Here is a 14,590-nt window from a genome sequence, read left to right as displayed (position 1 = left end):
GGCTAAGTCTGTGAGTTCTGGACTGTTAATTCATTTTGTCCTATTAGAATCTGTTTTACTCCAGCGTTCTGGATTTCGACACATATTTTAGTGTTAATTTTGTTCTAAGTCTTCTTTAATTGCGTCCCAGGATCTTAAGTCCGGTTTTGCCAATAGAAAGTCTTCAGTTGTTGATATAATTTTATGGCTAGCATCACACATTCACATATTCACAGTTGTGATGGGTCATTCGTGAAGTATCTATTGTAGAATGTTCCGTCTGTTCAATAAAGGCTTCAAGTCTCGATGGAGTGTCATCAAAGTCCTTCAGTTCACCGACAGGTCACCTTAAAACGTCTGCCATTTGATTTTTGATTTATAAGTTCCAAGTAACTTTTCTTGATTTCGACTGAAGAATTTGTTTGTTCATTTAAGAGTTTTGTCCTTACCCTGGGATATGTTATATCAAGTCGCTTCGTATACTGCCAAATCTTGCGGATATCTGATTTGTTTCAAATTGATTTTTGAATGTTATGAATACAATATATTATAAATGGTTTACAAATGTTCTTAATCGGGTAATAGAAACCAAAATCGTGATAATGATATTAATAAAATATTATTAATATTAATATAATAGTGGTCGAAAGATAATGATATTAACAATAATTATGGTCGTAATAATAATAAACTTGGTGTTAACAATGTTGTCATACCATATTTCAGTTACTTGTAATAATATAATGTTTCTATCGTACGTAGTTTGAGAAAATGTTTAAAGATGTAGTTGTTGACTTGGCCAAGGTCCAATTCAGCGGTCAGGGTCCTGTTTTACTATCCTGTCTTGCACATTTGCTAAGATCCAGTGTTAAGGAGATCAGATCTGAGGGGTGTCGTCTTTGTTCGTTGAAACGAATGATGCCCGCTCACGCGCGATTTGAAATTCAGGAAATTGAACACCTGAATGGAATCTATTATGCAATCGGAGTTCTAACCGATGTTTGCCCTTTGTTTGCAATCCCTATGTTGGGTCAATTCAGAATGTCGCGAATTTTCGAATGCCAATTCTGTTCCGAATGAAAATTTTTTTCGACGGAATTACCCGATTCGACTGCGCCAATTATCTTGGTCGTAATTTTTAGAGGATGTTCGATTGACATTTCTTTTCCGATGGATTCTAACCGATCCTATCAACTGCGCCAATTATGTTTATCGTGACCGACACAATATTAAAAAAAAGAAGATGGAGGAACATTATTTATTTCACAAAAGAAGCAACAGTTATATATATGATCTACGACTACTCGTTCTATGGCCTGGTTGAAGCAAGGTTGAAGGGCTAGCAAAGATGGTGACATCAATTGGCTCGCGATCTTATTACTATCCTTCTTCGCGCTGGTGAGCTATATTTATAGTTGTCACAATATTTGCCAATAACTTCGTCATAGGCATTGCAACGTTTGTTTGATATTGTATCAGCATCACTAGCCAGCCACATAACTGAGTGGTCGCTTTTATATCATTGGCACCGAAACCGTGAAAATCAAACTGATAGTGGGGATTATTTCTCCGCTTTTCTTTGTAATTATATTTTTTGGTACTACCTCTCTCCATGGTTTGAAATTTTACAGTATTTCTTCAATTCAAACCAGACCGAAAGTTCTTAACCTTCTTCAGACACCAGCTAAACCGGCACAACGGTCAGATCAAACTGAAGACCCAGACGACGGTTTCACCTTGGTGGGGAAAAGGAAAAGAGGGCCCATCACTCCACCTCAGGAAAGCCAGCTGCCGAAGGCCGACAAGAAGGGAAAACAGGCTCCCAAATCACAACCCAATCCGGTAGCCAAGCGGGGCACTCAATCTACCTAATCGAAAGCCAAGGCTAACGTACAGCCTTCGATTACAAAATTTACTACCAGACCAGTGCAAAACAAGCCGACCACCAGGACGGCCCCACAGCCACTACCGAAATAAAATTACAAAAACAAACAAAATTAGCCAGCGCCACCCAACCTGCTCCAACTCAAACTCCTGCTCCAACCAATACACCGGACTTTAACTCCTCAATGCAGGCGTTTACTGACCCGCAGGCTTTCCTGCAAGTGATCGCCCTGGCTCACCAACTTGCCCGTCTTTTTCCAAATGTCGCCGCCTAAGCGGCAACATTTACCTGTTTTTTCAACTTCCAGCAGCCTTTTAATGCTTCTAAATGGCTGTTCCAAAATCTCTTATACTGATGACATGGAATGCAAACAGCTTACGCGGAAAGCAAGCGGAATTGGAAGACGTCATGACGTTCTATGACGTCGACAACGTTCTCATCCAGGAAACTTTCCTGAAAGCTTCGCATCGTCTCTCTTTCGAACACTTTTTTGTCTACAGAAACGATAGAACTCCGGGTCGAAGCGGTGGAACCGCCATTCTCGTCAGAAAAGGAGTCAAATACGAGCTCCTTCCATCGATATCAGTAAACAACTTCGAAACAACCTCCATTAAAATCGATATCCAAGAACGTCCCTTCGTGATTACATCCCTGTACAGGAAATCTTCTGCATTCAACTATGCCGAATACCGATCGCTCGTCGAAGGAAAATTTCCAAAAATAATAGGTGGCGACTTCAACGCCCACCACCCCACCTGGGGGTGTTCCAGAGCGAATCCCGCAGGTAACGCCATCGTAGCTCTAAGTGCAGATCTGGGCTACGGTCTTGCCTTGCCAGATGAACCCACCCATCACCCTAATACAGTCTCTCAAGGCGCAGCAAGAATCCTTGATTTCTTTATTCTTCAAGACGTAAATCGTGATTCCGAAGTTCGAATCCTTGACGAACTAGACTCTGATCATCGTCCCGTCCTCCTCAAAGTCGGAAACTGCGCCACCACTCAAGTCCCACTAACAAGATTCAGGAAGAAAACCGACTGGAAAAACTACCAATCTCATCTCCTTAAATCCGATCCAATTCCGAAAATTAACACACCAGAACAGCTCGAGGAAGTCGTACTCAAGCTAACTCGCGATATTTAGTCTGCTCACGAATCTGCCACAGTCAAAATTTCATCACAACCCCAGCCGTGGAAAAACAACCTTCCCGCTTCTCTTAAACGTGAAATTCGCATCAAAAACGGTTTATGCAGATTAGTTCGATTCACCCTTGATGCTGCAGACAAAAGGGAGGCGAACAGAGCATGCAAGAGGGTAAGGGCGGCCGTCTCGACTTGGCGAGCAATGAAATGGAACTCATTTCTAGCGGACCAAAGGCTGGATAGCCCCCCTTCCTCAAGTTCTCCTGAAAACGCGCTTGTTCGCGAGCTGGTCGACATGCTGGGAGCTTAGCACCGCGTCACCGCCAAGCTCCCCCCTTTTTCAGGCTGAAACGACCTCATCCGTCGCTACAGTCATAACTTTTGCCCCCATACAATAGTACCCAGTTGTGTGTTAACTCAGGTTCGCGAATCAGTAAAATCGCCGGGCCCTCGTGCCCAATAACGGCTGCCCGATCAGCGGGTGCCATATCCCCAAATTTAATGCAGTAGCAGTAGTGATCCACAGGGGTCAACTGTGGGGCGGTTTCGGTTTAGTGTATTGGTAAGCCCAGAGGCAGTCCCACATAACCCGGTCCAACTTGTCACTCCAGGGCAAGTCTCCGCGACCAGGTATGCGTCATGCATTCCACCGCCTGGTTTTTAGGCCAGAACAAAAAAAAAATCTTAACCTTCTTTCGTTCTTACAAAAATATAATCTTGGGCCTGGAGATAACTTTACACGATTGTGGTCACTTTCGGTGGCGTTTATGTATGCTTCATATTATTTAGATTTGTAACTACACATACACACTTTATCCTTTGTTTCGTTCATATGTTTAAATAATTATAATTTATGTTTATATCAAATTACCTTTAAGACGTTTTTGATACTTCATAGATAACGTAAACTCTCTAATAGCCGATTCTGGGGATCCAAATTTCATCGTAACAAGACATTACAAAAATATGGGTTTAAATTATGTACATTTGATGATGCAGGTCCGTATTGTAATAAATTGCCTTGTACTATTTTGATAAATAAAGTGCTGAAATTGTAAGTTCATTTTAATAACTGCCTAACAATCTTGTAACCATGTGCAACTATAACACTTCATCCAGTACTTTACAAAATCTGCGTTTAGAATGAATTCTTCAGTTAGATATCTGTTTAGTTTCTTTTACTTTGCTTGACTTTTTTGACAATATTTGCTTCATATACTGTCGGTATGTAAGTATTATTCAAAAGGTTTTGAAAATTTATTTTCCATAACGAACACACCAGGCTGTAGAGAAACTTAATAAAATCACATTGTTCAATCAAATATATGTAACTTACACTTATCCTGACGAAATATAGCCCATCAAACTATTTAAGGTACAAGAAACCCGATATTTGATATTGGCCTTTCGTAATCTAACCATGATAAGGTTGGATTGGCACTTTTTGAAAGCTTGATTAATATTTTTCTTTGTATTTTGAGAATATATGGCCAGTATTGAACATTGAATGTTCAGCAGATTTTCTAGTAGGCATTCGGGTCTTGTATCAACATAAACTGATTTCGGGCACACTTGTATAGCTTATATTGATTTAGTCACATTATATTGAGTAAAATTTTGTATATTATTTAGTAACTGAAAAGTATTAAGGATACACAATAAACAAAACAAATTACGCCTCAAATGTTATCAATAGTATTATTTATCTCGATATTATGTTAATTACACTTTAGATATAGTTTTTATAAACCGTATGACGTACATTCGAAATTTAATTATTTCAAAAATTCAATTACTTATTTAAAATACTATGATAAAATCATTAACTTACATGTATTTTGTGACCTTTCCAACCTATATTGTAATTATAAATCAATATTGTGTGATCCTCATAAAAAAGAATATAAAACTAACCAACAGTATGTAAAAAGCAACGGAAATGTACCTAATATTGTTGATCGTAACTGAGACGCCTTTAAACAAATAAACTTTATTTAATTTGAAATGGGAACTACAATTTTAAGATCTACGACTATCTGGGCCACAACTAAACTTGAGATTCCAATCATGTTGAGACGTCTATTTGTTGTTAATGAATTTGTTGTAACTTAAACAGCAACTATAGGTTGTTACTATAATTTTCATTTGATATACGAATATATATGTTGCATATCAATTTATATAAAATATACTGTTTTCTGGTGTAATTACTTATTTTATCAATTTTATTAATTATCCTATATTTAAAGGAATTTGATATAATTGTTTTGTCAATATTTAATAATTCTTCTTGACGTCTTGAGGATGTCGTTGGCCTTTATTTATTGGTTTTGTTCCTTTGCCCCTAATTTTCCGAGGTAAACTCAAAAGTTGTTCAGTGCCTATCGGAATTTCTGGATCGTTTTCGCGCTCTTTATTCCTTTTTTGAGAGAACTACTAGCTTGATTGATATTTAATTTTCGGTCTATGTATTGGTTCCATTTGGTTCCTCCAATGCTGGCGCTAGCTCATATACATAGTCAGATTGTACTTGATTTATGTTTTTCTCCATGTTTAATTAATATTTAGGCTGCCCTACACTATTTTAAATGGCGTAAACTCATGAGCTAAATAGATGCTATTATTGTAATTTAAAATTACGATGTCCATTCATTCTGACGTAGGTTTTGAGCGACGCACATCTTTTGAGATAGTTTTCCTTTCTTTTAATGCTGAGTGGAATCTTTCGATTAGCGAATTACGTTACGTATTATTAATTACGTTTTGAGAGACCTCTATGGAATTTTCATTTAAATTTAAAGGGCAAGTGGATGTAAACTTTAAAAGTCATCTATTAGCGTTAGATATAATTAAGAATTTCTTATATAAATATCCACATACACACACACACACACACACACACACACACACATATATATATATATATATATATATATATATATATATATATATATATATATATACATACATACATACATACATACATACATACATACATACATACATACATACATACATACATACATACATACATACATACATACATACATACATACATACATACATACATACATACATACATACATACATACATACATACATACATACATACGTACATAGGTAGTAACAATTAACTGTCTCCAAAGAAGGTCAAAGACCTGATGAAACGAAATCAACCCTTTAGAGTGTCAAAGCCAATTCAGTGTTTCGCTAATCATCTGTTCTAGAATTTTTACGGGTGGTCCGTAAGATTGGTCTGCAGCTAGAGAGGCTATTGTGAGGTTTCTTGTTTTTATTAATAGGAATAATACTGCTTTGTCTCCATCTAGAAGGAAAATAATGCTTAACCCACATATTGTTATAAATGTTGAGCAAGTGTTGAATAACAGCTAGCGGAAGGGTTTTTAAAAGAGCCATGACAATAAAAGAAAATTTAACGGGGCAATAAAAGAACTGAAAGAACTAATTCAAAATGAACAAAACCAAGGCATTCAAGAACACCTAGAGAATTTGACACCAACTGAGGCTACAGACGTTGTTCAAAGCAACAAGAAAGCTTAAGAGACCCCAGCAGCATAACCCACCTATTAAAACAAGGGAAAATATTGGGCTAGAAGCAATAAAGAGAATGCCGACATTTACTCAAAACACTTAAAAATGTTTTTAAACCTTTCCAGTCTTAGCTACATAAAGATGACGAAAATAAAATTACGAGCTTTCTGGATTCACCATTTCAAATGGACTTACCGCACGATAAATTAACGGTCAAAAAAGTTAAACAAACAATAGTGAGAGAGATTAATATTAAAAAGCTCCTGGTTATGACTCAATTACTGGTAAAATTTTAATATAACTATCAGAAAAGGGTATGAAACTATTAACATTTATATTTAATGCTATGCTACGAGTTAATTACTTCCCTAGTATCTGGAAAGTAGCTAAAATACTAATGATTCTTAAACTAGGAAAATACCAGAAGATGTGACTTCCTACCGGCCTATAAGTTTATTACCGATAATCTCGAAAGTTTTCGAGAAACTATACATCAAGAAGCTAAACTATATAATAGAAAAAAGAAAAATTATTCCAGAACATCGTTTGGGTTTCGCAATAAGCATGGGACTATAGAACAAGTGCACAGACATGTAAACAAAATAAACACTGGCCTAAACGCCAAAAGATATTGTTCGTCTGCTTTTCTAGATATATCTCAGGCTTTTGACAAAGTATGGCATACGGGCTTGCAGGTTAAACTAAAGAAACTTCTCGCTCATCCGGACGATCAGTTACTAAAATCGTATCTCACTGATAGAAATTCGCTTAGATCTGCCCACCACAAAAATAACTACTGTGGCAACATACGCAGACGACACAGCAATGTTGTCATCCCATGAAGATCCAGTCACAGGATCAATGAACCTACAAACCCACCTGGATCAAATACAATTATGGTTAAAGACATGGCGCATTAAAGTCAATGAAACAAAATCCACCCATGTAACGTTTACCCTGCGTAGAAGAACATGTCCACCAGTGAATATCAATCATCGTCAACTGCCCCAAGCAGAGCAAATTAAATATCTTGGTATGCTGGTATTGCTGTATGAGTCTATACTCAAATCCATTTGGTCATATGGAATTCAACTATGGGGTACCGCTAGCAAATATAATATATCCATCATTCAACGGTTCCAAAATAAGGTGTTGTGTGCCATTGTTGATGCGTACTATATTTCAAATAAAGTGATACAACGCGATATATAGAACCTATAACGAGTGTAATTCAAAGTGTTTGTGTGAAGTACTTCGAAAGAATCGAAGATCAGAATCAGAATCGTTGCTATTGTTTTTGTTGCCTTTTTTCAAACAGTACGTTAGTGGTGATTATATTTTTGCACAATTCTTTATAAATTTTCTATATCTTGTTAATTGTAGTAACTGTCTTAATTGCTTTGTACTTGCTGGTACGGGACAATTTTTGATTGATTTTATTTTGTCCTGGTTTTGTTGTGTACCGTCTGGCGTGATGATATGTCCTAAGAAGCGCACTTCTTTACGAAGAAATTGTGTTTTATTGACTTCTATTTTTCATTAAGCCTTTCTCAAAGTTTCAAAAATTTTCTTGGGATGGTTTATAAGTTCCTGTAGGTTTTTTGAAAAGACGATTATGTAACCCATATAAATGAAACAAAGTGTAAACGGGTACTATTTCAGAACTTCATCCATCATCAAATTTAGTTAACTTAGTTACTCCTATAATAAAGAAAAGGGACATATATTTCATAGCAACAATTCCAGTACATCATCGACTAACACTTACTTTACGGTTTTTGGCTTCAGGAGATTCATTTACAAGCCTTCAATACAGCTTTGACAATAGTTTTGAAGGACCAAATTAAGATAATATAATGGGGGGTCAATACCTACTATTTGTTGTTGTAATATTTCGTCAAGACTCTTTAATATTTCCATCTCCGCAACACACATTGACTTCTTTAATCGTTGACCTACATAGGTGCTGAAGGTAGAATATATATCTTGCTGAATAGCTGTACTTATTGATGTTCTTAGGTACTGTATTGTCTCAGATATGCCTGTAGGCCTGTTGTGGTCGATTGTCTCCAGTTTTCTGGGTGTTGAATCAATTTGATCTAATGTGTTTCTGTCATCCCTTTCTGAATCGTGAGTTACCTCAATAATTATCTCCTCCTCTTACATTTCTTCTTTGCATTCCTACAAATTATTTTTGTTATATGATGGTATCTATGTTTTATTGTTACTAAATTGCATAAATCTTTTCAGATTCCATCGACCGCTGCGGAGTGATTTGAAATTTCTAAGAAATTCAAGGAAAAATGGCAAGTGCAATGGATGGTAAATATTTAACAATCAGGAACGAACAACAATCTTCAACAGCGGAAGCGATTTTTATAATTACAAATCAGCGTTAGTAAGTGTTGTGCTATTCGCTGTTGTTGATGCCCGGTATAACTTTATTTATGTAGATATAAGTTGTCAAGGACGCATATCAGACGGAGGCGTTTTTAAAATTCGAAACTACATAAGGCAATATGTGTTTGTTGCTGATGAACCTTTAATTTTAACACGATGCATAATGAAACCTTTTTGGAGAAATTCATCCAAAAGGTTCTAGACATACGATATTTAATTATCATTTCATTAGAGCAAGACGGATTGTGAAAAATATTTTTGGAGTCATCTCTGCGACCTTCTAGGTTTTGAGAAAACCAATTTTATTACAACCAGAAAAGTCTGAACATGTTGTTATGGCGGCAGCCTGTTTACACAATTTCGTATAGTATTTACATACCACCAGATACATTTGATAAAGAGGACAATGATACGAACATAGTTGCCGGTAAATGGAGGATTCAAAATAATGTTCATGGTGAAATTTCCTCATTTCTCCTTCTGCTTAATATACCAAGAAATATTTCAGCAGATGCCAAATAAATTAGAGATGATTGTACTAATTATTTTATGACATTTTAGAAATGTAACTATTGTATATATACAGTAATACAATATATTTACCTGTAAGGTATCTATTGTTGGCCTAGGTTGATCCCTATCTAATAAAAACTGTAGGCGTTGAAATGCGAACCACTTTGAAAAATATATTTCCTGTGTGCCTGCGAAGAAAAATTGATACGATCGGGTATCTTTCTTGCGTTAACATATCTTGTTAACAGAAAATTTGGAATAAAATTGATTCAATTACCTTTACCACTCCCCAGTGACCGTTTTCCTTTAGCCTTTTCAAGGCGCCGGTCTTTGTATCCAAGCATCATATTTTATAATTTTATGTAAGAAATACTTTTATTTCTTGGTAAATAAAATACAAATGTTCAACAAAACATTATGTTGGTCACTATCTCGATAATGTAGGTAATTACAACGGTGATTACAATAACGTTCATTTGTCAACTATGTCAACAAGTACCCTTTGAGAGACTCTAAGAAACAATATGATTCCCAGTCAAAGCGCCGGTCTTTGCATCCAAAAAAGTCTTGCCCTCTACGTAATTGTCAACGTATACGCACGTCAACAATGCTGTTCTGTATTTTCTTACATTTATTATAATAATTTCCAACTTTTGGGTTCCAAAGTTATGGATACTTTTCATATTCTTCAATTAATTTGAAACACGTCTCTTCATTCCAACTCATGATGAAAATTTTAGTAATGAATTTATACCGTTGGATTGCGATAATTTTGCAAGACTGATTAATATTTGCTTAAGCCATTTTAAAATCGGTGCCCTGTTTATATGGAAGTTTCGTTCATCTTTATTGATTGCTTATCACTTTATAATAACAAACTAATTTGAAGAATGAGTTTTTGGAACTGTAATTGTATCCCTATTTGCTTATTTTAGTCTAATTAATCATCTTGTTGACTGTGGGGATTCACCATAACTAAATATGCTATATATAAAATTGATTTAATATATTGTATCAGATATCTATCTGTTATTGATAATTTGTCTTAAAATGTATTAATGACTAAGTTAAATATTTCAATTAAATTTTTTGATAATACTTTTGTATAATTATATCTTTCATTAATCATTAATAAATAATACACATATATTTTTTATTCAAAGATATCATTGCTACGTCATTCATATTCCCGCCAAGTTTTCTCTTTTCCCACATTCCCTCAAATTTGTTGGACCGATCCGCGGTACCTGAATCGTCGTTCTTTCTGTTCGGCGCCAAGCGCTGAAAGTTTTGCGGCGAACACTGGAACTAAGCAAAGTGCATGCGCAGTACGATTTTGAACCAATGTTGAAACCTGTTCATCAGGAATGTTCGCCAAGTCCAGTTCTGCTTATATGCAATTTCAATTGCCTCACGAAATTCGCCCCGAATGCTCAGGTCTGTACTCACCACAAGGTATTATAGATTTACTTTAATTTGTTTGTTTTTATTAAGTTAAATATTCAACAATAAAATAGTTCTAATAAATCGTCCTAAAATTGCTGATAAATAGTTTTATTGATAAATTTATTACCGTCTAAATTGGGCGTATAAATATCTTAGATTGGTATATAATATATAATTATAAAAATAATTTATAAAACTAATTTCTTAAATATAAAATTTGCATTTGATTTGTGAATCTTGTTCACTTTGAATATGACTTAATTCTCTTTAAATTTAAATCCTTAATTTGAATTTTATTTTTTTCTTAATTAATCGGATTAACGTCAAACAGAGAGGTTACGATGCCATGCAATTTTAACATTAAACCAAGAGGTATTGCAGTTCCTATCTAATCACAATTAAACTTCAAACAGAGATGTGTGTGATGTCATGCAATTTAACATTAAACCAAGAGGTATTGCAGGAATCTTTTCACTGCTCATTCCGTGTTAGGGAAACAATGATCAAAACGTGATACTTACCGGGAAGTTCTAGAAGTTTAACTTTACGTGACCGTAGTATTCTTAATCGTTTCCAACGTTTTTTTTATCAGGTACATACAAAATTATCTATCTACTACATGTCTGTTTATATATTGTTTGTTTACAGAAAATCAAAACCTACTTATGAAGATGTTAGTAGTAATAAAATTCAATTAATCTAGCAAGTTGTTCGTATGCTCTCAGTGTGATGTCTCTACATGAAGAAGTCTTACAAGAAGGTAATAACTGGATAATTAGTAGTAATAAATACTACTTTTAATTGTAAAATATTGCTAAAATATTTGTAATTCTTTAACTTTTTATAACAATCTGTGTTCAATAATTTTATGGTAGGGCTATTGTATATTTAAATTTGATTGCCTTGTTAAGAAAGTATTTGTTACAGTGCCATCAATTAAAAATTTAATTGCTACTTTTAGAGTATTTATTACCTTAAAGAAATCTGTTTTTTCTAAATTTACAAATAACTACATTTGTTTAACAAATATTTACCAAGATTGCTTAACTTAAAGAATTTTGTTGGATCTATTAGAGGTCATGGAGGTAGAAACAACATCCTTCACCTAATATGTTCGTAAAATCTTTAGAAGGGCACATCATTACTTCATTTTTTTCCCGGAGAAAATTGTGGAGAAGATGAACATGTTCGATAACTTATATTCTTTTTAACAGGAGATCTAGTACCACTTGAGGTTGTTAAATAACCAATTGAATCTATATTTTCAGTTCCAGAGAACTTTGCTGTGAGAAAAACCCTGTGTCTAATATTGTATTTTAGTCTTATTTCAGGCTATTTAACAAAACTTCTAAAAAAGAGTCAACATGTAATATTTGTCTACATTCTATATTAAGTAGTTCCACAGATTAAATACTCTAAAATCTAAATATCTTTAAAAAACTCATACATTTTTAGTGTTTCAACTGTCCAATCCATAATGATTTTCAAGACCAAATTTTAAAAGTTATTATGAGGTGTGATTATATTTTTGGTTTAATGAAGTTAATGCAATATCAACAGGGAAGGCTTTAAGGTTTACCTTCAATATATCAAGATAAATTAGAACTCTAATAGATCCCATAAAATTGATGGCACTAAACAAATATGGGAAGGCGTTAGAGAAGAATTATAGATATTTTAATTTTGCCTAGAATAGAGTTCATAATTTTTTTTGCTATTTGTTTATATATGTTTATATTATTTACACTTATGTTTGTTTGTCTAGGATTTTATTTTAATAAATTAATTTTAAAAATTATATTTGTTTTTCATTTAAATACTATTGGCCAGTAAATGTGACGTCACAAAGTAATCAGGCGAAATGGCAGACCAATCAAAGCAAAGTAGTTTCCTTACAGGTTTCTACATAATTATTTTAAACTAACCAATCAAATTCACGTTGCCAGCACCGCCAATGATTCAACTAAACAAAACTTTGCCCCACTACTTACCATTGGAGTTGCACGCCCCTGGTATTTGTGTAATCTTTGTGTATAATGTTAATTAGGTTAATCGGGTATCAAATGATTTATATCGATACTAGAGCTAGTGTAGAAAAGAAGAAAAATGAATAGAGGGCGCTGTAATTTCTATCGAGTCTGTTCAAATATGTATAAAGAACATAGTTGTAAATAAAATTTCTTTTTTGTTCCAAAGCCATAAGAGGTGTTACTAAATCTCTGTAATTAGAAACATATTATTTTATGGGAAATCGAATCTATTTGCTTGCTGGATATTTAATAAATATGTTTATTAATAAAATAAATATTATTATATTATATTCCTATTTGATTTCAGTAAAAATACCTTATCTCAGTGATACCCATGCATGTCTATGTGTATTTTAATGTTTCTATTTAACATTTTGTGTTAGTTTTAAGCTATATGGATAATGCAAATGTATTTTAACCCTTTCCTGGTGTTTTAAATGTTAAATAGGCCTCTTGATATGCTTTTATAACTACCTGATCGATAACTACAACAGGGGGAAACTATTACTACTTACAGGGGGAAATTAAAAAATACAATATTAATAAAATATTTTATTTAAATACTAGTTAACATTTGTTTAAAATATATTCTTAATACATAAAAAAACAATATGTAAAATGACAACTGATAACTTATTTTCTAATTGTACATTAATTATTGTCGTAAATATTATAACAAAAAAATCTATAAAATAACTCCAGGATACTAGTTACATAATACAATTTTGATTAAACCTTTTCTTTTTTATGTATTTTTTTATCATGTATATATAATATAGACATAAGAAATACTTATTGCCATAGGGCAGATTGTGGAATCACGAAGAGTAATAAAAAACAATATTTTTATAGGTGCTTAATAGGACCCTATCCATAAGTTATGTAGCCATGAAAAGTTTTTCATTTTTTCCCTTTGCAATCCTGTTTACTTTTTGCATCCACCGCAAGCAACACTAATTATTACAAATATTACTTTTATTATTATATTTCCCCCTTCTCGATGTTGAACACCAGTAATGGTTTTAAAAAAAGAGGGACATTTACTGGAATAACATTTTATCAGGAAAATCCTTTAAATTTGCTTTGGCACATACTTTGGACAATACATAAAAAATTCTAGAGATGGCTTCAAAAACATAGGAATTGAAATGTTCTAATATTCCTTTCTATTTTATTTTTTTTTACATGTGTAGGAACTGCTATTACCACATCCCTTGTAAAAAAAGTTATCCAGACCTCCTTCTGAACATCTTCTTCGCAGTTGGCTCCTAGTGATCTTTGAGACAAAAAATTGTTAATAATGAGGCTTTTGAATGCCGAGACAAAATGGTCAGGTGTCGGAGTAACTTCTCTAATCCCCTAGCTTCTAATATTTACAAAAAAATGTCCAAACTATTCTGCTGAAATGTCCTAGTCATTATGATTTTTTTTCTTCTGTAGTACTATGTATGTAGTATTTATTCTATTAACTTCTTCAGAAGCAGAAACTACTTAGTACAAATGCTGGGCTTTTTGATGTTAACATAAGTTGTCGAGTAACATTAACTGCCGATAGTATCCGACCTCTAGATTCTATAAAATAAAAATTAAAAAATAATAAAGATATCTCCTGACTGCCTGATGTTGAAGGCACATATTTCAAT

The 14,590-nt window shown here is 33.8% G+C and overlaps 1 pseudogene; it reads left to right on the top strand.

Annotated features, from left to right (window-relative positions):
• Positions 1-8,731: 8,731 nt before the first annotated feature.
• On the top strand, positions 8,732-9,477 carry LOC143199845 (uncharacterized; annotated as a pseudogene).
• The last annotated feature ends 5,113 nt before the right edge of the window (positions 9,478-14,590 follow it).

This window comes from Rhynchophorus ferrugineus, unplaced genomic scaffold, assembly GCF_030347505.1.
Source record: "Rhynchophorus ferrugineus isolate W39M unplaced genomic scaffold, kcgeb_rfMv2 rfM7, whole genome shotgun sequence".
In the NCBI taxonomy this organism is placed as follows: Eukaryota; Metazoa; Arthropoda; class Insecta; order Coleoptera; family Curculionidae; genus Rhynchophorus; species Rhynchophorus ferrugineus.
This window is presented reverse-complemented; position numbering and strand designations above follow the sequence as displayed.